General features: G+C 41.0%; 1 protein-coding gene across 3 annotated transcripts in view; it reads right to left on the bottom strand.

The window, feature by feature from the left end:
• Positions 1 to 24,105, bottom strand: part of LOC109044063 (uncharacterized) — a 51,709-nt gene that overhangs the window by 18,205 nt on the left and 9,399 nt on the right. Inside the window, exon 1 of one of the 3 annotated variants that reach the window (XM_019061563.2) lies at positions 13,577 to 14,367. The exons of the other annotated variants lie outside the window; for them this stretch is intronic. The gene's annotated coding sequence lies outside the window, so the exon portion shown is untranslated. Of the gene's footprint in view, positions 1 to 13,576; positions 14,368 to 24,105 lie in introns of those variants that run through there. 3 annotated transcript variants of the gene reach the window in all.

The following is a 24,105-nucleotide window of genomic DNA, read 5'->3' as shown; positions in this document are numbered from 1 at the left end:
ATGGGGATACTGTTACCAAATGAGTTATGCCAAGTTAATTTTCAACCGGAAATTTGGCCCTTGGAATGTTGTCCGAGCGCACACTTCCACTCGAGATCTCGCCGCTAATAGCTGAGACCCTCACCTTTCTGTCCTTCTTACATCCCTGACCCGCCTTTTTCATCGGCCGCACCATCTCTCTAAAAGATTCATCTTTTATCTTTTTGATCATCCCTCTCATTAACAAATATTCTATTTCCCTTTTCCTTCAGGAATAAATAGGATTCAGCATTCTTCTCTGTTTCATTGCAGCTCCAAAGTCTAGAATTAAGTCAGGTAACCTGATTTGTACTCTGCTGATGCTCTGATGAACACACAGGTGAACTACAGGTGATTGAATCAGCACCAATCCTTGAAGTTTTCACGGAATTTTCTTCGCGCAAGGGAGAAAATCATGACAGTTTTTGAGAAACAGCCGCTGAGTAGTTTAGTTTTCTATTTAAAAAATGAAAAACGACAGGAGGTCTGGAACGTCGCAAACCAAGGTACGTGGTTTGGGAGAACCTTCGACATAGAAAAACTTAACTCGGTGTACCCATATCTCCTTTTTGCCCCGGAAATGTCCGAGCGGTGAACATTTAATAATCTCTCATTTGGAGAGCCGTAAGTTTAGAGTCTGTCATACTTCACAATCAGACCATCCGCACCACGGTGTATGTCTCTCCGAATTCTCCGATTATTTTAGATCGCATAATGTTGGGGACAGGAGGATTGGATAGGACACACTGCAGTCGTGTTTTTAAAAGTTGTGATTACTGACGAATTGTAAATTGATTCTATCAAGCTAAAGAGCGCGAAACATATCAACCTAAACCAAGCCCTGAAAGTTCAAGATAAACCCTACCTGTGACGAAAAACTGTCTCTTTAAAAAAAGAATGGTTGCCCTTACCACAGCGTGCTGTACATGTCTATTATTATTATTATTGGTATTTATTGGTATTCTTGGTATTTTATTTGGTCTTTTTTTTATATCCATGCGTTTACGTCTCCACGAGTATGTTATAATAACTAGCGGGTCGATCAGTAGCGATTCTCGAAAGCTGGCAACACCTTTTTTTCTCCATTTAAATGTATTTAAAACAATCGATTCTCGGGGAGACAACTTGCGTCACCTATAAACTCGATATTTTATATTGATTTAAATTGAGGAAAAACAATGTTGCCAACTTGCATAATCGCCACTGGGGTCGATTGTTGAAAATAGTTCCTCTCTTGGTTCGGCGCACAATGCTGGAGTTCCCGAATTTTTTCGGAAATAAGTATTTCGTTCTCCCGAGCGATTGTTACCATTTCCAATCGATTTTTCAAAACGCAAATTTCATCGGAGTAAAAATCAATGAATCAATACATTTCAAAATCTAAAAATTTGAGCATGCTGCAGCATAGCTCAATTCAGCAATATGTTACAGTAACATCGTGACTGTACACTAGGAAATACCATCGCAGAATTGGCACTTGATGAGGACGGTTGCAGAACGGCATTCCCATGTTCAAGTGCGGCGTTGTCGAGTGATACGGAATTCTTGCTCAGATCAACGCACTGTAGGCAAATTCCTACATGCAATGACCATGCTGCGCTTATACATCTCCACCGTGCAATGAGCACCTTGACATTGTTGTGAGACTTCGGGCGGAATTCTCTTACATTGTACCATAGGTTGTACATCATTAGAAATCGTATGTAATTATACGCATAACGGCAGCAGTGCGCCTTGATGTCTCGATCCGATAAATCTGCTCTCGCATGAAGTGTACTAATTCATCACAGGATGTTTCCAAGAGAATAAAGCGGAGGGACGAGGCTGCCATGCGTTGCCAAATGGGCACTATCTTCGCTTTTAGCTCGCTAAGGAGGTGCCGCGGGTAAGAACCAAACGGCAGCACGTCCGGACTCGGTGACTTGGTGAGCGCATATTTTAATGCGATTTTATTAGTGAGCTTGCGGTGGGATGTCCCCGTGTCTTCAGGATGAGGAATTTGAGGAACGGCGAATTGTTATTCAATGTCAATATCGAAGCAGGGAGAGAGGGGGCGGCATCGGTGCCCCTTTTCGCTGCGAGCTGCAGGGAGACTGGGTTTGTGACCTCTGGTCGGTGCCCTAGTCCTTTGCGGAAGTATAGTGCGTCTTGCTCGCTCAAGAGTCTCGCAGTAGATTTTCTTGATTGAATTTTAGACTACATTTTTCGTCTGATCCATTATCTCTGATGTATAAGCATCACAATACTTCATGACTGACATTCTATCTATTACAATAATGAATTTTGATGATTCACAAATCCCAACCGCGGTATGACAGGATTCCTGTTCGGAATTCAATTTTTAAACGAGGAAACATACCAATTTTCTGACGTGAATTTTCCAGATCATAATTTTGGAGACTCGGCAGCAAACTTCAAAGATTTTACAAGTATTTTGAGGAATAAAGCATGGTTTTTCCGGGAAAGAGAAGAAAACCAATTCCAAGCTCATGACGGTCAATTTTTCACCCGAAAATATCGTTTCCCTGTTTCAAATGAACTAATAGTTTAAGCAGGCTCGGACTGGCCATAAGGCCAATCTGCCATTGGCAGATACGCCCCCTTGGCGCGCCAAAAACGCGCCCCTCTGACAGATAGCAAAATAAGAGGAGAACAAAAATTACGACCGAGAATATATGCGGAAAATTTCCTAAATGAACGGAAAAAGAGAGAGTTGGGAGTGAAGAGAGGTGCTTTTACGCACAGTGGTGAACAGAGGTCCATAAACTACTTCCTGAAGCGTAAACACTTTTTTGTGAAATTGTCACCTTTTTTGTTGACATACAGGCGCTTTATCATCCCCCTCCTTCTTTCTCTATGTGTAACTCCCGGAGAAACGATAGCCGGTTCGATTTTTAGACATACGCACACTTTATAGACCTCATGAGAGACCTTTAAACATATTTCTTCCTTTTCAAAATTACTATTGATTTGAACATATCATAGCATATCTTGGGCAAACTTAACCTTAATTTATTTCGAAATTCAAAAGTAAGAGACATCTAAAGTGTAAAAGCGATACAACTATTCTCGCAAGATGGATGTCCACATTGCATATGAAAAATGTAAGACGCGATGGCGTGAGTCGTGAACTCGCAATGCTCTGCTCTAGTTTAAAGCAACATTACAAATAAGACAAACGGAAACAAACACAACATGGAAATAGAGCGAGGGAAAGGATGCGCGTTAACGACGGCGCAGAGATACAACTATTCGTACTTGATGGACGTCCGTGCTGCATCAGAAAAATTGAAGGCGCGATGACGCGAAGCGTGAGTTCTCAATGCCCTGCTATATGCTGCCAATGAGGTGTCCCTCAGATTCGGGAGAAAAGTTAAAAAAGAGGCCCGGACACATCTCTCCTACCTTCGGCTGTGTTATTCACGTAGTGCTTGAAGCACCATTCCGAATAAGACGAACGCAAACAAACACAATATGGAAATAAAGCGAGGGAGAGGGTGCGCGTTAATGACGGCGCAAAGATACAACTATTCGTACTTGATGGACGACCGTGCTGCATCTGAAAAATTGAAGTTGCGATGACGCGAAGCGTGAGTTCTCAATGCCCTGCTATATGCTGCCAATGAGGTGTCCCTCAGATTCGGGAGAAAAGTTAAAAAAGAGGCCCGAATACGTCTTTCTTGTCGTCGGCTGTGTTGATACTCGTTCTTTCTTTTTTCAGGTTCTTGCCTGATTCTTTTTTAGGATGGATTTTTAGACCCACGTCTTAAGCTCGTGTAAACCGCAGCACTGACACGGTTCTTGTGGAAATAATGGTGCTTGGATGCGTCCAGTGGCTTTAATTTTTTTTTTGTTTTCTTTAATTTCAGAAGTCTGTCGGTTACTTCAATACGTTCAATTTTACAATTTTTACTCTGTACGATTAATGAACTTTGAACCTGAAAATATCGTAAACTTGTGCTGTTTTGCCAAAATTTTCTGAACCCCTCTCCACGAAGGGGATGCCCCATCAGGAAATATCTTATTACGCCCCTTTAACCAGCCAAGGGTCTGCGCCCTTAGATGCGAGCCAGTCAGACCCTGAGTTCGAGTATAATGGCTTTTCATACACTGGAAAAAAAAGTAGCTTGGATCAAGCATGATGATTCTTGAATTTGCCGCCAAGAATTTTTTTTATCTTGCTTTAAGCAGACTTTTTCTTGATACAAGACAAATAAGGCTTGGGTTAAGCAAAAAAGTAGCTTATATTAACCAGAAAAATTCTTGATTTAAGAAGAAATACTTCTTGGCGGCAAATTTAAGATTCTTTTTTTTTCTAGTGTAGGGTGATTATGATTTGGCCTGTTTGAGTAACAGTGATGATAAGAGTTATAAACGATCTTCTAATTTAGATTTTCAGCTGCGGAGCTGCTTTTCTTTCTCTCGGTTGGATTTTTTTTTTTTTTTTTCCAGCGCAAAGCGTATGCAACATATACTAGAACTATAACTGCGGTATACTGCGGGTTGATTGTTGAATTGACTTACCAAATGACCTATATCCCTACCTTGTCAATGCTATTTATCGATAGAAATCGTTCAATAGCCATATTCAATAATCGATCTGCTGTTCAATAACATGATCGTAGAGACTTTAACGCGTGGATATAAAAAATAGATTTAAAAATTTTCAGGCTTAAAGTATCAAGCCAATATTTAAATTCCGTTCTCAACTCTGTTGCAAAATTAGTGAAATAATATTGCCTTTTTTTACTGCTCTTTCAACTTATTGATGTTAGAACATGTCGAATTACCCGTTTGCGATAGCATCTTGAAATAAATCCGAGGATTATTTTCTCGTAAACTACAAATAGCAAATTAGTTGACGACCCACCAAAAGTTGCTTCCGCGTTGATACAAAATGAACGATAGAACAAATAAAATAAAAAGAAAAAACACGGTAAAAAAGGAAAGCTGAAAAGAAAAGAGAGCATATTTATGAGGTATCTTAAAGGAGCATAAAAGTAAATTGGAACGAATTTGAAAGACTATTTTGTCCGAGTATGACCATTTACATATTTAATTGAGCCGGCGGCTATGTTTAACTACTGCTACTGCGCGTAGTTGATCATAATGCTATGTTTGTGATACAAAGCCTCCCATTCAAGCGGAACACTGGTCAGTGCATGCGTCCCCATGGTTGCACGCCATGGGAAATTGCCGGAGGACAAGCACTTCAAACCCAGACATCCTCCGTCGCCCCCGGGCAGGCACAGCGCGCTGAGGCTTCCTTCGTCCAGCCCTAAATTGGCTCGCGACGCAACGCATCTACTTTTCTGTTATTATGAGAGGGAGAACCCCCGCCCCCCGTCACCCTTATCCCCTCCCCCGATTCCTTGCGAACCTCGAATGAAAGTCAAGAGCATCGGTGGAAGACGCAGACAACGTAATAATGGTCTAAACGGGCCACGCAGACAAAAGAGAACGAGGGCGAAAGGGCAAAAAAACCATTTGGTTCGGGGCAGGGGCGTTGGATTAGGGATCCGAGGGTCTATATAAGAATTTGGGGGCGTTGCGGACAATTGAAAACCTGTGCTGCTGTGATAAGTAAGAACGCCATATGAGCCATCAGACATTGCCAAATTTCCTTTGATAAAATGCACATTTTCAGGAAAGCTTGGGAAACTTTTCTTCCAATTTTTCGGAGAATTTTAAGCGTGATTTAGAGAGGGGCTTCCCTAATGACTCCAAAATGTCAAAATTCCCTGACTTTTTCTAATCTTCGAGCAAAATTTTCTCCTAATCTCTGTTTCATTCAAATTTGCTGAACTTTGGACTTGGTTACACCTCTGAAGATTCAAATTGTGGGAAAAGGCATTTCAAGACGTTGCTCGCGCTCTCTTGATTTGTACCGGCTAAAGTTACCGGGTCAACGTGCTCCTCGTTAAAGTTATTCCCTGACTTTTCCCTCGGATCCCTTGACTCTCCTGGTTTTCCCGACCGCCGGAAACCCTGAGTTTCGTCCCTTGAAGGATCTGAAAATTTGAGGGAGAAATTCATACCTGACTCTCCTCAAAAATAGATATTTAATCGAAAGAGGACGGTATGGATTCGATCGACATGAATTGATCGAAAAATAAAAACGTGGACCGATCGACACCGATTCAATCGACCAAATTTGAAAGATTCGCGGTGTTGTCGATAGATTCGCGGAGTTGTCGATCGATTCACGGGTTTGTCCATCGATTCAGGGGTTTGTCGATCGATTCACGGGTTTGCCGATCGATTCACGTTTGTCGATTGAATCGGTGTCGATCGAATCACGTCGATGAGGTCCACGTTTTTATCAGTCGATCGAATCGACTCGGTTTTTTTTTTATTATTATTAACTAGGGGATCTGCCCCCTTGCCGCTCCGCAGCCCACCCCCCGGGGCGCCGCGAGCCCCCAAAGGCCGCTCCGCGGCCAGCGAAGTCGTCGAAATCGCCCGTTGGCGGTTAATGAGCGAATAATTTCAATTGAACAACAAAACGATGTTTCAAGAAAAAATTTACCGCCAGACAATATTCTAAATGACTTTCTCCTTACTCTGAATTTTGATTCCCTCTTCGGAATCCGACCTTTGGACCGTCTTACTCCCCTTCCTCACCCCATCCATCGAGCGTCTTAAAAATGATCTTATTAGAATAGGGTGGATTTGTCGATCGGTTCATATCGATCGATTCACGTCTTTGTTTTTCGATCGAATCCACACCCTCGAGAAATTTATGAACGCTCGGATGTTGACACGGTTTATCCTGACCTAACTCGAGGTTTTCTTTAGCCCGACAGTGTACGAGTTGCGTGCACCCTGTAAAATAGTAATCTGGTGCCGGTGTGCACCAATAATAATCTGGTGCGTGCGTCTGCGGAGGACGGGCGCGCCACACGCCCACGTACGCACAGACGCGTGCGCGCGCGCGCATGTCTCGCGTCTTCCGAGGCGCTACTGACTGATTGTGAGCCGATGGAGGTTAATACCGCGGGAGCAGTGGGAATCTCGAACATTTCCCTCGTCTCGGCCGCCGCGCCGTCCGGAGTGCCCGTAGTCGGGGGCATCTGAAACATGAGCCATGGATGCCGATGATTGGAGGGATTCCTTCGGCTCACAATGTCTCATCGCTTACACACGTTTCAAAGGGAGTTCATTTATTTTTCCTCTCTTCCCTTTGTTCGAGGCACTCTTCGCTCTTTCATCGCTTGCCAAGTCGCGAATTCCTCTCCAAGTGGATAGTACTCGGCAAACCGGGCATAGGTATCTGCAATTAGTGTTTTGATGAAAGACCTAAGTGCAATCGTTCAATACTCCCGACTTAAGTCGGATAGGAAGTATATACGAAATTGGAAGATTGAGAAGTAGCAGAGGAGATGAGGATAAAATAAAAAAGAATATAAAGAAAAATAGGAAGCGGTAAAGGAAGAAGATGCTCAGGAGTAATGAGATGCATTCGAAAAAAATAAATGGAGAAGAAGGTCCCAATCGACCGGTAGCAAGGCGTGAATGATCGGTTATCGACATTTCCCCATTTGAAGCTATGGTAAAATCACTATTAAGGTGTTCCTTGCCAACACCCTGTTTATCGATCCTTCACCATAAGCAGATCAATCGATAGATCGCAAATCACGCCACGCCACTGCAATCGACTTGCTGAGTATGCTCGAGAAAACATATTCGTGGAGACTTTAACGCATGGGTATAAAAAAAGAGAATTAAAAAATGCCCGGTTGTAAGCGTAGTATGCATGAATGCATGGAATAGACAAAAAGAATAAAGAGACAAAAAAATAAATAAAAAAATTCAAATTCGTGAAATGCGTAGATAGGTACACGAAAAATAGAAATAAGGAGAATAATAAGAAAAGGAGAGAACCCGTGTTAAATTACGAAAAAGGAAGACAAAGGATAAGTCGAAGAATCTCTTCCTAGACATTTATTTTTTCTTCTTCTTCCACTTCTTTTTCCACTTATTCTCGGTTATTCAATCCTCCTATATTCTTTTCCTTCCTCTTCTCCCTAAAAAGAGGAAGAGAAAGGGAGATAAGATGAAAAAGAAAGAGAGGAGAAAGAAGAAGAGTTAGTGATAAGAATTATTTGAAGAATGCAGGGAGAAAAAGAATAAAGAGAGAAGGAGGATGAAGAATGGAAAAGAAGAAAAAGAAGAAGAGGAGAATTATATGGAGGAAAAAAAGTGTGGGGAAAAAGAGAATAAGAAGGACAATAAATAGAAAAAAATTAGAGGAAGAAAGTATTCATCTCCTTTTTTTCATTTTCATATTTTTATCCGTATCTTTCCTCCAATAACTCCCCTCGTCCTATTCTTTCTCCATATAAAAATTCCTCCCTCTTCCTCTTATTCTTCCCATTTTAAAGTTTTTCTCTCGCCTCTTAATCTCTCTCTTCTTCTTTTTCCTTCCTCCTCCGGTTTTCCTACTCCTGTTTCCAATTACGTGTACTTACCTATCTGACATACCTTTGAAATCCTTAACAATTGCACTTGAGTCATTTTTTTCAAAACTCCCAATGTAGATATGATAAATTTCCTCAATGCTATCCAAGTAATGTTAGCGCTGGATGAACGGTCAGCCCAGCCACGCAGCTTCGCAAGTCGTGATAAAGGACTTTAGCCCGAGCCCGACGCGACGCACAGTGGAGCGAGTCAATCAGAGAGGTTGGACATGCAATTTTTGACTAAAACTGCAAATTTTCATGTTTATTTCGTCACAATTTTAAACTTCAAGGGTGATTCTATCGGAAATTTCACGAAAAACCAACGAAACCACTTTTAGAACCTCAACGTTTTGTATAAACGGCGTTATAAGCGTTTAAAATTTCCAAATTTTGTCCGGCCTCTCCTGTTGACTCGATCCACCGTGCGCCAAGCCGCTGCGCGATTCAACGCAACTCAACGCAGCGCACCAAGATGTAACAATAGTTTCACGCTAATTGATCTTCCTTGCAGGATTTTCACGCGGTGAGCTAAGCTCGAGTGCAATGCTCATAATTGCGCAGTCAGGGTTTGACGCTCTCAACCTCAGACTCGAGTTGCCAGCTTTGGCTCTTTCCAAGTCTTTGTCACTTCTCATCCTCAATTTACCAGTTTCTCCTCACATTCACGGAGAAAAAAACTTCGTGCGTGGAACCCGAAGTTGAGGTCATATGGATCTCTGAAGTTTTCGGATCACGTATCTAAAAACTTGTGGTTCAACTGCCGAAGTTCGGGTCAGACATCTGATCTGAAGTACTTCGATACATACCGAAGGGTTCGGGTCACACATCTGAAGTAATCCGGCACATACCGAAGTACCTCGATGTCTGACCCGAACTTCGGCAGCTGGACCTCAAGTTTTTAGATACGTGATCCGAAAACTTCAGAGATCCACATGACCTCAACTTCGGGTCCCATGCACAAAGTTTTTTTCTCCGTGTTGTAATAATTTTTAAGCACTCAGCCGATAGGGAGCACTTTTTGATTTCAACCTGTCTCATAAATTCTAGTAAACTAGTGGCAGTGCGTTCCGATGGCGCACCAACTCAACAACAAGATGGCGGAGAGGGGCCTAACAAATTAAGAATAGATTAATCTGTGCTGCTTTTATTTAATGCTTCTGATGTCAAAGCACGGAAGACGATAATCGTTTTTCTGTAATTTATTATTTTAGCGGAGTTGCAGTTTCCTCAAGAAGTTGAAATTTCGGTAAGCGAGTTCATTCATCCCAACGGTGCTCATCTTCTTCGGTGAACTTAAAAACGCGCCTACATATAGATAATAGCTGAGTGTTTCTCTAATATGAACGTATTAAAGCTTTTCCGCTCTTTTCGCTTCTTTTTCGACGCACCAAATGTGCCTGTTAAACACAAGAGGTATTGATAAATGAGTAGATTTTTTAGTGGTAAAACCGCAAAAAAATCATGCGATAAGCACACAATAAGAAAGTCTGAAAGTCACTCCCAAATACACAAAATGCCTCTTGTCCGTATTTCGCGTTCTTTAATTTTCCGTGTGCACGGGTATTTTTTTCATCGCCAACTACACTGCTAAAAATCTCGGAGTGAAATTTGGTGCAGGTATATCTTACTCCGGATTACATGCAGCGCCCAAAAACCCAGTGATCTGAAACTGGAGCGCAATTTGCTCCATGAGAGCTTACGACACTCGGCGCAAAATAAGAGTTGATTTCGCTCCGTAAAAGTGTAAGTCACTCCGCAAGAATAGTATATCAATTCAGCTTTACATTCATTCATATTATATGTATATTCAGGCGATTCTGGTCTGGGGTTGTTCTCGCTGAGGTTCAATCAAAATCAGGCCAGAACATTTTTTGCGGAAACCGCATATTTCTTATACCTTTACCGTGGTTCGTGCGGAACTTGCGCTACTAAGCAAAGGCCCCTAGTTTTTGAAAAAAGGCGTTTTGATGATCATTCGCAATCTACGGCTAGTAAAGTACACAAATGGAGAGGTCATCCCTATCAGCCCGACAGGTTGTCAGGGATAGTATGACCAAGTATTTGGCTAATAACTGTATAGAATGCAGATTGGTGCTTCCACGTAAGAGGAACATATCGAAGGTAAAAATCCCAAACCACGTATCTCGGTTCGCGGCATTGCAGACTTTTTGTCATCGTCTAAAATGGAAAAACGCCGAGCGTCCATTTTCAAAACTTCCGTGTTTTTCTTCTCTAAGCAAAGTAAATTCTGAAGAAACTCTAAGGAATGATACGGATTTGTTTTCCTTCAAAAAAATAGAATAGGAGCGGAGACTTTCGAACACCGCAAACAAGATACGTGGTTTGGAGTTTTACCGCGGCGTTGAAATACACCCCAGTCCTCTACTGCCGTGCTAAGGACAAACGCCGTATGAACCTTCAGGCGTTGCCAAATTTCCATTCATAAAACACGAATTTCCTGGTAAACTCATGAACATTTGTTTTCTAATTTTTCAGATATTATTATTTGCTATTTCCTCTAAATTTCCTGAAAATTTGAAGAAATCATATTCATAACTTTCCTCGAAAATAAACATACACTGAAAAAAAAATCTCTGTGTATTTACTAAGAAAAGGGTAAAATTACCAAGAATTCAGGGTTCTATTTGATCCCAGTTTTTTCTTGTAAAATTACCATTTATGGAATTGGTAATTTTACCGAGAAATCTCGGTAAATTATCGACTTTCTCGGTAATTTTACTGGACCCCGGTAAAAACGCCAATATTTTTTATCGACCGTGGTAGAATTATCAAGATAAAATGGCAAAGTTATCGGGAATTGATTACCAATAAAAGTGGTATTCTTGCCCTGAAAAACCAGTAAAAATACTGATTTCAGGTAAGCTTACCAGTCTGTCTTGGTAAAATTACAAATAATTGGTAAAAAAAAGTGAGATGGTAAAGGTACCAACGGACCTTGGTGAAAACGCCGGGAATTTTTTTTCAGTGTATTATTGATGGAAATTTGGCAACTCTGGAATGTTCATACGCCGTTCTTCCTTAGCACGGCAGTATGCGTCTTTTTTCTGGCTTTACCTGAAAAACGCTGATCCTCTGCTTATCCTCGGACCTTATTCATGAGATCGAAGGTTTCTATCCCTTCTCGTTTGTTATGACTTGTATCGGCGTTTTCTTCGTGACTTTAAAAGACCGCCGCCACTGCCGCTCGATCGCAGACAATTGGGAGCGCCGGTCCCTGTGTGGGTCAATCGCGGGAGGGTAAAAAAAAGATGACCCTCATTTAAACTGATTTTCTCTTTCTCATCCTCCAAACCCTTCGAGTATAATTATTTACTTCACGGTGTGACGCATTGGTTCCATTTTTAATCTACCTCACGCTCCGTTCCGCTCTCCGTTAGCTCTTTCATCGAGTTTTCAGAAAATCGTGTCGCTGAGTTGAAATAATTACTTCGCTTAAAAAACTTGGCGTTCGGGCTGGAACAATGCCGAAACCTTTTCGAGTTATGTTATCAGAGTATATAAATCGATGATAAAACCATTAAAACATGTACCTCGCACTGGAAAAAAAACACATTGGATCTAGAGTCCAGACTCTTAAAAACATCGACAAGAAAAAGTGCTCTTGATTCAATCAGAATCTAGCTTAAATCAAGAACCAAGCCTCTTAATTTAAGCGGATTTCGTTTTGATTCGAGCAAAAGTCCGATTGAATGAAGAGTATTTTTTCTTGTCAATGTTTTCAAGAGTCTGGACTCTAGATCCGATGTGTGTTCTTTTTTTTTTTTTTTTTTTTTTTTTTTTCCAGTGCGGTTTGTTCGATATGGTGGATGTTTGATCATCCGGTTGCGAGAAGTCCCTTGTTTTTCGTTTTCGTTTTCGTTTTCATTTTTTTTTTTTTTTAAATTTTCGCTTAAGCAAGATTTTTTTCGGAAAATTTATAGAGACATATCCTGCAAAACTCGGTAGAAAAATAAAACTGGTGGAAATTTTGAAACAGAGTTTTCAGGATAGGGATTTCGTTTTTCACTGTCTGTATTGTTCAGGTGCATTGCAGCTGGGTTGCAGCTCAATTGATTTTCCGAATCGTTAATAGCATGAGCCCATGGGCGGGGATGGTTCAGCCTCTTTGCATCGAAAACTAATTATATCGTCGCTCCACTGACGTAAGGGTGCATATCGATTTTCGCATGAGCCCCAGAAACCACGGATTTATATGTAAAACGAGGTTCACGCACAAATTGAGATACGCCTTTCCGTCATATGACCGGAGTGGCGTGTTCCCATTCTTGCCCGGTAAAAAATCTGTTTCGCTCAGAAGAATTGCAACAAATAATTCCTATACATCAATGAGTGCGGAAAATCGAAAAAATCCAAATTTGACTTGCGCACCCCGCTGAACCGTGTATTTCACTCCCAAAACCTCCCGTAAAAGCTAAATTTGAGTGATTTACCGCGCCTTCCGTGAAACTGAACCCCTAAAATTAAAAAATCTCCCCAGAAATAATCATATTTTATCAAACATTCTTAATATGCTAAAAGATGCTACCTTCTGGACAGTTTTGGAGGAATAAGGAGTAAAAAATAACATTTGGGATGGCATGGAGAGTTAATTATTTTCATTTATTTTTTACTCCTTACTCCACATCCATTGACGCACACATAAGCTACGTCGGTGCAAACTGCTAACTTTAAAAGCAAATCTAAAATGTTTGTCCGTCAAGGAAATATTGAACGAAAACAATCCATTTGGGGGTAAATTTCAATTCATGGGTAGGGGCTCTCCTCTGACTTTTTGAGTTTTCTGGTTTGAAAACTTACTAAAGTATATTCCACGCTAAAGACATAAAAACACATTTAATTTTGAGAACATGTATGCATATCTCCAGAAAATAAATACACATGCTCTCTCCATCTTCCACAGTTGACAAAACATCCTTAGTTTTCAGGAAAAAAGTGTTTTATGACAAGGCAGAAAAACTTTATTCCGAATATACCTTTGACTAATAAAGGCAGGGACTTGAACATTGTCATTAACTTTCGTACCTCTGATATAGATTTAATAAAAATAATAAAAGTTCAATACTCATATTACTCACAGAGCTCAGTTTTGCAGTCCGGTTTAGTGACGTCTTTATTATTCCATGAGCAAGAAACGTCTAATAACACTGAAACGACACATTAACGTTGAAGCCTTAAATAATCCGGTTGAAAAAGTAAAATCCCGCTGTAAAAAACTCGTCTACATACAGTATTAAAAACTTCAGAAAATCGCAACGTTCCTGGTTTTTAATCGTTTATTTACACTTTTTTTTAGAGTTATCACTCCGTTCACTTAGATATTTTTAATACGAATAGAATTGAATATAAAAAATGCACTCAAAGAGCGTGAATATAGGGCAGGACTATAATAATGCACTAATTTTTTAGAATGAACGACATCCAGAGACGACGGGTTCAAGAGGTCGCGTCGCGCAGGCACAGCGGCAAGAACGGATAACGTCGCGCAGGTAGAGAGGATTCAAACGCACTGGTAAGAAAGAGAAATGAGATATATCTGGTGCCCTCCTCCACCACTCACTAGTCCCAACGCACCATACTGCCACTTCCAGAAAGCGGCTTGTGTTGAGCTGAGCCCCGACCACGCGCGACGCTTGTCCTGGTCGCAAGCTCTGCCGTGTTGCGGAAAAGAGCCGTAAGTGCAGTCTGATGAGCCTCGAGACACATCAGAGCATGTGCTAACCAGGGTCACCACAGATATGCACTTACGGCTCTCTTCCGAACGGCAGAGCTGTGATGCAGCTCTAAATCAGAGCATCCACTCCATTTCTCCCAAAAATTGTGCTGCGCGCTTGGTTAATTTTACGTCATGGTTTTGGTTAACTTCTTCAGCCGTGATGATTATTTCAATATGTATAATTAATTTGTTTATAAATTTGGACGTTTTCTTCAGGCAAATTTTCGCGAATGGATTGGGTTACTTTTTGAATAGACTGTTGTATCTAGGATGGATCTGTATCTGGAATTTGGACCAATTAGAATCGAGTATCTAAATTTCAACCAAATCCGGAAGAAAACGTGCCAAATCCCGGGTTAGGTTTAAAAAAGCGCGCTAATTGGCCGATGAAACGCGACTTATTCTGCAATGTAAAATATCATACAAATTATAATACGTATGTAAAAAAATATGTGTAATTTCTACCCTTAACTTTATCGCCACCATCTCACCGCGATTGTTGTTGCTCAGTTGTTTTCGTGGCAGAGAACACTGTCATTTTGGGAAAAAAGGGTTATTTTTCAAGGTTTCTATTGAAACGTTTATTATCATCCTTTTTTCGACCTACGCCTGGAGGTGGGTTGAAAATAAGTTTGGATTTGGTTCAGACCACTGGTAGCTGATGAGCTCAACAGACTGGTGAATTGGGTTGAGAGAAAAAAAACGCTCCTTATTAGGATTTAGTTTAAAAAGTCAACCAAATCCACTCGGGCAAAATCGCCCTTTCAAATGTCCTCATTGATTCGTAAAATACTCTTTTTAACAGCTGCGTGAGCTTAAATTAACCGATGAACGATGTGGTTGACTTATCGGTAGGTATCGCCTACCTGAAACTCGTCTTCAATTTTGCTGCATAGGCAATAAACATACCGGAGAGCACGAATAATTATTTATTCGTAAAACTCACATTTTCTCGCTCCATTAACTATGACAGAACCAATAGACCATGCGTAAATCTACTGACGGATATCATTCACTTAAGGTTCGCCTTCAATTTCATTGTATAGTCCATAAATACGCCGGGTAGCGAGAACAGTCATCCACTCGAAAGACACATACAATTATACCGCACCCTAAGCTTTGATTGAACCGATAAACGACGCTGTGAATTATAAAAAAAGTCCTCTTTAACGTTGCACCTTTCTGTTTACTTTTCCTCTGGCATCATGTTTCTCTTTTGAAGTTCCACTGTAAATGTGGATGATATTTTATCATTCGGACTAATGAAGTTTCGATCTGAAAAGTATCCACTTCCGTACTTACAAATTTACATATGTACTAAAATTTTAAGTATATGAATGTAATTTCATAAACTTTACGTAATTTACTGGAGTGAAGTGATAAAGAACCTATAAAAGATCAAGAGTGACATTTTTTTGTAAAAAAAATATGAAGCAAAATGGTTCCTTAACTCGGTTATTTCATTGTTCGAGATGTATTTATTTTTGAAATGAGTTTTTTCTTCTCGTCATTTATTTGAATAGCTATAGGTCTACTAGAGAGGGGTGCGGGAAGACGAAAACAATCTCTAGTCAACCCTGGTTCAGGATCACTCGATGTTTCACCGACCGTGTTAGACAGGAAGTGGAATACTTTTTTTAGAGCGCTTGTGCGTATGTTCAGCCAGACACGTTTAATCCTAGGTTTGGAGATTTTTATGCAACGAAACCCAAGACTATCAAATTAAAAGTCAGCGAGGATGCTGCCAGGACTCGAATCGATGTATCAACGGAAAAAAGACATGAAAACAAGCGGAAGGACCCAGGGACGGATGACCGTAAACAGGTACTTTCAAATGGGGTACACCAAAATTAGATCTGATACGAGTAAAACTTGCGTCATTCCTAGGTTACATCATGCTGGGAGAGGAGCATTAGATAATCTCTAAGTATCAGAGTGATCAGTCCGATGATTCGACGAGAAGTGTTGAAGATGTTCCTATCGCTCCAAGTTGACCGAGAGGAAAGTAATGCACTAATTTAAAATGCTTTCATCGCATCACCATCTTGCATCTTGAATACCTCATCTGTTACTCGTGAAAATAAGTGAAGAATGCAGTTTGAAAGCGAATCCCTGCCAATCATTTCCCAAATTCTCCTGCCAGTGATCGGAAATGGAGTTTGTTTACTCAAATTAGCAAAAGAATGTAACAATTCAGTTTTCTCACTCGTTTTTCATCATGAATTCTCGTAGTAGCTCATCAAAACAGCGAGGAAAACGTTAGCGTTATTGTTTAACGTTAGATACCCATCCCGTATCAACCTTGTCAAAAGTTAACACGGGAGGGGAGGGGGTTTCCAGACTTTTGGATCAATCTGTATAGAAGTTACAGAGTTTTGACTGAAAAGAGATACTCAATAATCTCCCCTATTGATCAAAATTAATCTAATTAAATTTTTCCGTTATACAATTCCGTTATATTTAATTAAATCAGAATGAAAGCAAATATCGACGGTGAAACTACCAAACCACGTATCTCGGTTTGCGACGTCGCAGACTTCCTGTCATACTTTATTTTTTAAATGAAAAACTACTTAACGTCCACTCTTGAAAATTTCTTTGATTTTTCCTCTTCGTGCGGAGAAAATTCTGTGAAAATTTCAAGGAATGATATTGATTTGGTCTACTTCAAAAAAATAAAATGCGAGCGTAGATTTTTAAACACCGCAAACGAGATACGTGGTTTGGTAGTTTCACCGTCGATATGCATTCTGAAACATTCCACTCATATGGGCTAGATTTGCAACCCACTCACCAAATCCAAACGCTACACAAAATCTCGTTTATTTCATTACTATACTTAAGCTCTTTGACCCCCTAAATTCACAGTCCGTTTTATTCTCACGTAGAGCTGTTAGTTATGACTTTTGCGGATATCGACAGGTTCATGGATAAGCCCGCGTATGACCGAGGTTATATTATATACCACGATATAAAGTTGTGAGTAAATTATCCCATTTATAGGAATAAAATGTTCATTATTTGTCATAACTCATTCTAAAGATTTATCAGGTGATGATGTTTCAGACTATCGATAGAAGATACTCCCTAGATGAGCCCGAGCTATTTAGATTAACTCATGGGGACCCGCGAAGATGGTGATAGAGGGGCGCGAAGCGATCCCTAGGGGTTAGGCTGCCTGGTGGCCAGGGGGTGTACCTCCCTAGTAATGTTATAAACTCATACATACATTAAGAGTTGCCTGATGTTAATGTGTAATGTGAAAATTTGATAAGATGCGGCACTATGCCACCCTTCGGTCCTGTTAGACCGACTTTCTGCTTAATCGGGCGTTCAAGTCACCAGAGTTTCATAAGCCATCAAGTGATTATTAACTCACTCGTGAACTCATGGGAGCCCGCGAAGCGGGCCGTGGAGGGCGTGAGGCTTTCCCTAGAAACCCCCTCGTTCTTTAACTATTTTTAATCGGATTTTTATTTTATTCTCTTATATTTAGTTTCCTCTTCCTTGTTCATCAAAATGGTGTTTCCGTAAAATGTGGGCTTATTTCTCAAGCGCTCGTAAGCGTTTAGCTGATAAAACCTGCGATCTGAGCGGTAACATTCAATCGGTATACACTTCATGAAATTTGCAATTTTCCGTAAATATTGAAGATTAAATTTAATAGAATTCAGCCATTTCCGGATGGTAGATTTCAAGGAGAGCAGTGCCGATTCTTGCAAGTTGGCAACTTTGAATTTTCTCCGAAAAAACTTATGATAAACAATCGATTCTACGCGAGTCAGTCTGTCTCACATAGAATCGATATATCGATGGTGCAAACTCCGAACTACGTATCTCAGTTGGCGACGTTGCAGACAGCTCCTATACTTCACCGCTAAAAATTGGCAATGACTCCCACCGGAAAAAAAGTCGCTTGGATCTACAGTCCAGACTCTTAATAACACTAACAAGAAAAAATACTTTTGATTCAATCCGATTCTTCCTTGAATCAAAGAGCCGAGCCTCTTGATTTAGGCGGATTTTCTTTTGATTCAAGCAAAACTTCTAATTGAATCGAGCGTATTTTTTCTTGTCAATGTTTTTAAGAGTCTGGACTCAAGCGACCTTTTTTGCCAGTGCCCCCTCCCCATCTTCAAAAACCGAAACAAAGCGCACGGAAAAAAAAATTAAATGTTGATTTAGCATTTATACTGTTAAAAAGATGTCCGACAAGTTTCAAATGCTGATTTTACAATACAAAAATGCTGACATAAAATTTTAATTTGTACGTTTTGCAGTGGGCGTAGTTACGTTAGCATTTGTTAAAATGTAAAATCAGCATTTGAAACTTGTCGGACATCTTTTTAACCCTTTATTGCATAGCGTTGCATGAAAGCAACAAATGGTTTTCAGCTTTATTTCTATGCTGGAGTATTAAATTGAATCAAAGCAAGAAATGATTTCTGGGGAGCATTATAAGTCTGATCTCCTAACTTAAAAAATTACTACAAAAATCAATTTCAACTTTCTCTATTGTCGAAAAAATACTCTACAATGTAGATTTTCTCGCCAAAATCATCGATTAGCTCATGCAACAAAGGGTTAACAGTATGAATGCTAAATCAACATTTAATTTCTTTCCGTGCGCCGCCATTTTTGGGCCCTAAGCCCTCCACGGGGTCCAGTGTCGATACTCTCCCTATAAAGGTACTCTAGAGGAGAGGCGACAACGACGCTGCGGCGGCGCGCGCGGCGCAGCGTGCCGTGGAGAGGCAGACTCGGGAATCCATCAAGCTCTTACAGGAGGTTGTCTTGACTCCCCACTTAAGATTTGCTCCGAGCTTACAGACGCGGTGCGGACACTGCGGACGCGGCTCTCCGCGCTCCACGCGGAACGCAAGACGGCAGCGGTCGAGACGACGTAAACGGAGTAGCAGCGCAGCGGAGCTCCGTAGCGGGATGCGGGATGACTCCAGCTCCAGCCTGGCTCCGGCACCAGTTCTTCCCGATGCATTTCCACTTCGAACTCACGCCCAAGGTGCAACAACCAGCCGAGTGACCGCACTCTGCGCTTCAGATATTTCGTCGTCTCCTCCACGAAAGAGCTTAACTACTTTTCAACGTTGCCGAATTTCCCCTCGCAAATTGAAAATTTAACTGTAGACTCTTGGGCATTTGCAACTGAAAATTTCATTGATGATTCATACACTGGTAAAAAAACCTCTTGGACCAATGCCGCGTGCATTGACTTAAGAGTGCAGTTACTTGTCGCCGGATTTAAGAGTCTGGACTCTCGTTTCAAGCGGATTTTGAATTGAATCAATGCAAAATCCGCTTGAAACAAGAGTTTCAGACTCTTAAATCCGGCGACAAGAAACTGCACTCTTAAGTCAATGCACCGCGGCATTGGTCCAAGAGGTTTTTTTTTACCAGTGTATGATCTCGTGAAAAAATCAGGAAACTTTTGGACAGACATTACACAGGTATTTTCTGGTAAAAAATTTAATTGTATGAGTCAATTTTGCAACCTTGGAATGGAGATACGTCCTTTTTCCAGGAACCGACGAACTTTCCACCACAATTCTTACGGTCCACAGAGAAAATGTACCTTGGACTCGGAAACCAGGTGTTTCTACCTATAATATACAAGCCTGGCCGGGACTGGGAACTTTTCGCGGGGGATGGCAGAAGGGTACGTTATCAAAGGGGGTTGGGGGCACTAAAAAACACCCAACTAAAGGGAGTCCGTCTACGTCTGCGGCACTCTCCTTTGCTCCAAAGGAGAAAATAAAGAAAAAAAGGGAGTGGTTCCCTCGTAAAAGTGAATCAGCCTGACGTCAGGCTATGTTTCATAAACTACCCTGAGTCTGACTGATTCAGACTCATGTCAGACTGATGTAGTGATGTCAGCCTGAATCAGTCAGACTCAGGGTAGTTTATGAAACATAGCCTGACGTCAGGCTGACTCACTTTTACGAGGGTTGCATCTTGAGGATTGTCTACCCCGTGGCATGACGTAGGTCGATACAATATTCCTGTGAAATCCGAAATTCGAGGTAAGAAAAACGGTCCGTTATTTTTGCTTAGGTTAACTCAAAATATAATTTCAAACAATTTACATACGATGAATTTTTTCCATGGACGACACCATTTTCAAGGAAATCGATGATAAAAACAGTCCACACCGACCTTCCTACGTCAAAAGCCAAGATTCCGGAAATGCGACCACCTCTTCTTTTCCTTGATGGTGTTGGGGGAATTCGCCCAATTTTACAGGGGAGCTCTGGGGGCTTTCCGCGGAAAATTCGAAAAAATCGAGGCTACTTATACGCAATGTTGAGCTATTATCGTCGAAAAATTGATCCGATTCCAATTTTCAAGCTGAAAGACACGACACGCACTTACTTTGCTAAATCTTTCAAATTTTTTGTGAAGGGCCGAATGGATTTCTTGGGAGGCATCCCCCCCCCCCCCCCCCGTTTTCGCTCATGTGCACAAGTTATATTCATGAGTTTCACCACATTGGCAAAAAAATTCCAAAAATCACATCAGATTTAGGATGTCAAAAATGTGTCTAGTAATCCCTTGAAGCAAGCTTGACTGCCATCGCTGGAGAGTTGGCAGTCGCACGATGTATAGTTAACTGCGCAGGAATGTCAGGACCGCACCTGAGAATCATTGAACAGTGGACACCTTTTGACATCCAGGAGACGGAGCTCAAAGTCAAAAATGAAAACTTTCGGTTTTAAGATCTCTTGGTCCCAGGGTGGTTTATACAAAAATCATGGCGGAGGGACATTTTTTTTTTTTTTTTTTTGGCTGAGGACACTTTTCATCGACGAGATTCGGCAAAATTAAATTTTAACGGCTACATCTCCGGAACAAATCATTGTTTAGGGTTGTTATTAAGCTTATTAAGATTTATAAAAATATTAAATACACTTCATTGAAGGATTTTTTTTTTTTGAAAAGATAACGAAAAAATTTAAGAGAACAGAAAAGGATCGTTTAAGTTCCCTTTAATTTGCCCCCTCTAACTTTTTTACGCTTTTGAATTGACCTCTCGTCGCCAATTATAGAGGATTTTCGACTAAAATTGTCGTTTTTCTAGGAAGCAGGTCCTTCACACGAAAGGCGTTGATAATCTATTCATTAGAATTAATTAAATAGTAGAAGTTAGTAGCCTCTTCAAGGATTGGAAGACCTCTAATCCCCGAGTCTATTTGATGAGCTGTGGCGATCTGCCAAACTGTGTCACGTCATCCTCTTCACCCACCAAGTATCAAAAGCCAGCATCCTTTCCTTCATACGAGCCTTGATCCTTTCGTCATCGACTTCACACCACAACTGAAGCAGTAGGTATGCCCATTCCGGGATGAGCCCTTAATCACATAAGATCATGTGCTAACCGTGGCTCACCACAGAAATGCATCTACTTCTCTCTTCCGTAACACGACAGACAATCCATCCATCGATAGCATACGAGACATTATCTCAATCTTTCCTGTCAATGAACATTCGGAATCGAATCTAACACGAAAATTCCTCCCGCAGCCGCATGATATTACCTAAATGGCGGTGGCTCTGACTCGAAAGATTGACGGAGAAAGTGAATTGAAGTCTGGGAAAAGATTAATTGTCGTAATTTTAATGAGTATTATTTATCGTTGCCCCTCGAGATGAAAGAATTGGAGGACACGGATCATTGTCCAGTGGGCCGTGATCCATTGTTGCTCCGGTACTCCCTCGAATAGATTTCAATTTTTAAACATCATCCTTCCTCTCGGCTCTAAATTAAATTACTCCCAAAAGTGCTATCCTTTCTGTTCGCCTATGGAGTCATTTTCCCCCATGTAAGCAGCTTTAGTTTTTCTCACCCCTTCGATTATGGAAGGAATGCATTGTAGCATGAAAACAAACTCTTGTCCCTTTATAGACAGAGAGTATACCTAAGTGATTATAATGTGATATTCTCGGAGGCATGCAGCCAGCAGGGTGTCTCTGCTCTGGCTTATCACCGAACCACTCCGTGTAAATTATTATTATTTTATCATTTCTTCAGCTTCGGAGGAGGGGATGTTTGTAGCCAGTATCCGTGACAGGTCGTTGGCCATAAGCGGCAATATACTATTGGCTTTATTAAAAAAATCACGATTTCAATTTACTACTTTTAACATTTAACACATAAATGTGACGATAAAGTAGCAATCTTGTCATTACTTTTTCAATGGTTATTTTTGTCAAACCATTACAGTTCCTGCTTTTGGAAGTTTTGCAAAGTACATTTTTGCATCTCATGGTGCCTAAATGCTCCTCTTGGCACCTGAAGGCAGGGCAATTCTTGGCTCCTCTAAGCACCCAAGGGCGCCTCTCGGTCTTTTTGAATACCTTTGGGCGCTTTGTAACGCTTATTTAAGTCTAAAAGCTTCTAATAGTGACATGGTGCCTAAAGCGAATTTTATTTAGAGGTTCGGCACTACTTTTGTGGTTTTTTTTTTTTTGTAGCTGTCTTTCTATTTGAGTTCGGAACTTCTGATTCGATGACTGACGAATTGCAACGTTGGTGCGTGATTTTGATACCACCTCACGAGGTGGTTTTAAAAAAAGATTCGACCTATCGAAAACCAACGGATTTGATTTTCAAATCAATCGATTCTTTACTATAGCCTCAATTGGGAAAATATCGTTAATCGATCATTCACACCTCGCTCCTGACCGGCTCGGAGCCCAAGCTGACGCATCTGCCCGCGAGTCTCTGAATGAATGGGCGACTTTCAGCGCCTCTCAATTTGAGGCTGGCACGCAGTTTTAGGGCCGGTCGGACTTTGAAGAAAGCTTATCAGGATAATGGAAAGTGCTTAACGGGAATTCCTGGTCATTTACGGAGAAGCTTAGAGGTGACCACACAAAAACACGCCGGGCGGCGAGCCAGTGGAGGTGCTCCGAACAGGAGAATAATTTGTCAAAGACTTAATGGCTTCTTCGTCACTTTTCATGTTCCAGTTAATTCAACTACCCGGTACAGGTACCTCCAACGCATTACACATCGCCCATTGCTCTATCGTGCCAGATAGACAAAAAATATTGTCGAATTTTCCATGTTACCACTGCATCGTCAATTTGTTTCGCCACAAACATTTCCAAAATTTCAAGTTCCTCATATTTGCCGCTGTTCGAAACTTACTTCGAATAATCTCTTACCTACTTACTTGTAATGAACATCGAGGATTTGAATTGCAGAGTGGTGCAAGATTGACAGGTTTTGCGATGTGAGGTAAATATTTTGCATGGGTTCAAATGGAGGAGAAAGCGGATTTTTAAGCACTATCTGGCAATTGTAGTGATAATCTAGGCAACCGGGTTCAGTGGAGGACCCAAGAAATTTACACGCAATCTGACATTTCATACCGACCAAGATGGATTGTGCACATCAATTAGTGGCACAGTTTTTTTTCTCTTTCTCTCTCTTTTTTTCATTATTAAATATTTAAAGATAGGACTTACAAGGAGGCCGTGGGCCGTTTATTTTCCAAATTTTCTGTTCTTAGAGCGTATTAATTTGAAGCTATAATTACTGGCCGGGCTTTGAATGGCCATTCACCGCCGCAGCCTTGCACATCGCTGGACTTTATCGTGCCATTACGCCGCCTATAAATGTATACCTAACGAGCTACTTTGTTAAGTCTATTCGGCTACTTTAAGAGCGGAGCTTTAAGTTATATGCCAAACTCAATAAAGTGCTTGTGCATTAACCACTTTTCAGATTCGGGATCATACATGTATGTTACATCCCGTTGCCGCAATTGCCCAGTCCGAGGACTGGAAGACTTTTTTCCCCGTTTGCACCCTCTTTGCACAGTCTGCAAACTGGCCGATTTTCTTGCAGCCAGTCGGCAGAGTGGCTGATCA

The sequence above is a fragment of the Bemisia tabaci genome, chromosome 1 (genome assembly GCF_918797505.1).
Source record: "Bemisia tabaci chromosome 1, PGI_BMITA_v3".
Classification (NCBI taxonomy): Eukaryota; Metazoa; Arthropoda; class Insecta; order Hemiptera; family Aleyrodidae; genus Bemisia; species Bemisia tabaci.
This window is presented reverse-complemented; position numbering and strand designations above follow the sequence as displayed.